We start from the raw sequence: 3143 nt of genomic DNA, 5'->3' as shown, positions 1-3143 counted from the left end.
AGTTGCTGGAAATCGACCCAAAAATGCTCAAAATAACGCTGCGCGTAAGGCGATCTCGGCTACTTTTTCAGCCTTAAAATGAAGTGGGGCTATATTTCGGCCTAGAATCTCGAAACTGAGCGTCCAAATATTTTCCCTCTCTGCATTTTACTGAAAACCAAAGCCATCACCTGTTAGTTTAGAGTCCCTGGGATTGGAAAATATCCCCCAAGTTCCTGGAAATCGACCCAAAGTTGGTCAAAATAACGCTGCGCCTAAGGCGGTCTCGCTTACTTTTTCAGCCTCAAAATGAAGTGGGGCTATATTTCGACCTAAAAGCTCGAAACCGAGCGTTCAAATATTTTTCCTCTCTCCATTTATTGAAAACCAAGGCCTTCACGAGTTAGTTTACAGTTTCTGGGATTGGAAAATATCCCCCAAGTTGCTGGAAATCGACCCAAAGTTGGTCAAAATCACGCTGCGCGTAAGGCGGCCTCGCGTACTTTTTCAGCCTTAAAATGAAGTGGGGCTATATTTTGGCCTAGAAACTCGAATTCGAGCGGTCAAATATTTTTCCTCTGTCCATTTCACTGAAAACCAAGGCCATCACGAATTAGTTTAGCGTCCCTGGGATTAAAAATTATCCCCCAAGTTGCTGGAAATCGAACCAAAGTTGGTCAAAGTCACGCTGGGCGTAAGGCGGTCTCGGCTACTTTTTCAGCGTTAAGAGTGCCTGCCTGTAAAGATCAGACAAATTCTTAATTTCGCGGCAAGGGTCGAAAATTCGATTTCGCTCATATTCTTATGGTAGATGGGCTAGGGCATGACAAAAACTACTTTATAGTTTTTTTGGCAAAATATCCTTTTATTTCGAAGAAATATGCAAATTACCAAATTCCGTTAAAATCGTCATTTGACGCACCATTTTATCAAGCAAGTTTGATGGCCTCGCATGCAAAACCACATCATTCCTCTGTCTTTAAAACATTCAAATATTTTTGTGCAATGTTTAAATGTGTACTGGGTTGATTTTAGGAAATGTTGCGTTGTCTTTTTGGGTGCTAAATTATTAAATTTCGAAGACATGTATTTCATTCACTTAAAAATACTTCGTGAATATATTTAATTTTCACCATGTGCGAAACCTTCAAATGGATTAAGCTTCTGGTGGTTGAATTGCAGAAGGATGGTCTACAGATTTCTGTAAATATTTCTTTGGGCAAATGATTGTGAGCGACGCGAGAGCTTTTCAAAGTACGTCAAAAATGCAAATATTTGACCATCCGTCGTCAAATTTCAATTTACGGGTTAGACGTATATTTTAGCATGCGCCACATGACTTGACCTATAATAAGTTGAAATAGACACAGAGCTGATAATTTCGAAATGTTCTAACCTTATTTGTTTTAAAAGGTAGGTCCAAAATCGATTTGATTTGCGGGCAGGTTTCCCTCGTGTTTTTTTTATTATTATTAATTTTACCCTCAGTCTGCATTTTACCCCTGGTCTGCAGTCTGCAGTCTGCATTTTACCGCCGGTCTGCAGTCTGCAGTCTGCAGTCTGCGTTTTACACTGACCGCTGTACAAATACCCTTCTTTACAAAGCTACAAACAAAACTTCAAGAAACTTATTACACGATTTTAAAGTATAAGAATGACATAATATTTGTGCCAAGTTTTGTTTCCATAGGATTGTTTTTACGCCCCCGCTGTTTTCGTAAAGAAGCGTGAAATTCTGAACATTTTAAGCCGCGAAAACCGCCCTTATATGCAAATTCCGAACTTTCTTAAATTTTGGCCGTAAAATAAATCGTTGGAACTTTAAACTATTTTTCCATGAATAAGTTAACCCAAAGTTATGCTTTGGCGAAATAAAAGAAAAATCGATTTTTCGTGACTGTCTTCCGATTCTCGACACTCTCAGAAAATCACTCTTAATGTAGTAACTTGGTACTTTTTTTGTCAATATTAAAATATAAAACTATCACCTAAGACTTCATCTCTCGATGTTAGAATCTCATCTCTTTAACGGGAAAAAAGAGAATGATGTCAAACATTGGCAGTGTTAGTTTAATATGGCCGCCATCTTAAAACGAAGTACAACATATTAGATCTAAAAATGTTTTTCCTAGTACCTTTCTAGTTTTGGTCTTCACATCAAGACAGTCTACAGTCGCCTGGAACTTTATCTCTTGATATTAGAATCCCATCTCTTTCATGGGTTAAAAGAAGGATTATTTCAAACAACAGCCATGTTCAGTTAGTGCAATAAGGCGGCCATCTTAAAATGAAGTGCATCTTTTTTGTCTAATAACTTTTATGTAGTAGCTTGATAGTCTTTGGGTGACTATCAAGAAATAAAACTTTCAGACTTCATCTCTCGATATTGGAATCCCATCCCTTCAACGGGCTGAAAAGAGTATGATGTGAAATCACAGCCTTGTAAGTCTGATATGGCCGCCATTTTGAAACGAAGTGTAACTTTTCAGGTCTAATAACTTTTTATGTAGTAGCTTGGTACTCTTCGTGTCTATTAAGATATAAAACTGTCACCTAAGACCTCATTTCTCGATGTTAGAATCCCATCTCTTGAGCGGGTCAAAAACAGTATGATGTGAAATCACAGCCTTTTAAGTCTAATATGGCCGCCATCTTGAAACGAAGTGTACCTTTTCTGGTCTAAGGGACCGTTCATTTTTTATAAGGTAGGGGGGGCTGGTGGGATTTGGGGGGGGCCATGCGAAAAAAAATGGCTTTCGAGGGGGGGCCATCCCAAAAAAATAAGGGAAAAAGGGGGGGTCACGTGAAATATTTTAGTAAAACTTTAAAATGGCATAATGTTTGAATATCAAAAAAATTGCTATAGAATAAACATAGAAGGCAGGATACAAATTTATTACAAACTTTGCTTCTGCTTTAAAAAAACGTTTGGCGACAAAAAGCATTTGTAGCTACTGAAAAGAAGTATTTAACACTGTTATTTTCGAATGCAACTTTCACTGGCACTCATCTTCATCTTCACTGTCGTTGAGTTCTTCGTCGCCGCTTGTCCTGCTATGGGAGTCTCTTTCACCAATGCTGCAAGAAGCAGCAATGCTTTCGGTCAGAGTGTACTCTTCAGGGCACATGAAGGTGTAAACATAATCTCTGACTTCCTGCTCAAG

This window comes from Orbicella faveolata, unplaced genomic scaffold, assembly GCF_042242905.1.
Source record: "Orbicella faveolata isolate gen_17 unplaced genomic scaffold, um_ofav_v1 contig_4, whole genome shotgun sequence".
In the NCBI taxonomy this organism is placed as follows: domain Eukaryota; kingdom Metazoa; phylum Cnidaria; class Anthozoa; order Scleractinia; family Merulinidae; genus Orbicella; species Orbicella faveolata.
The sequence above is the reverse complement of the archived record's forward strand: the minus strand, read 5'-3'. Positions refer to the sequence as shown.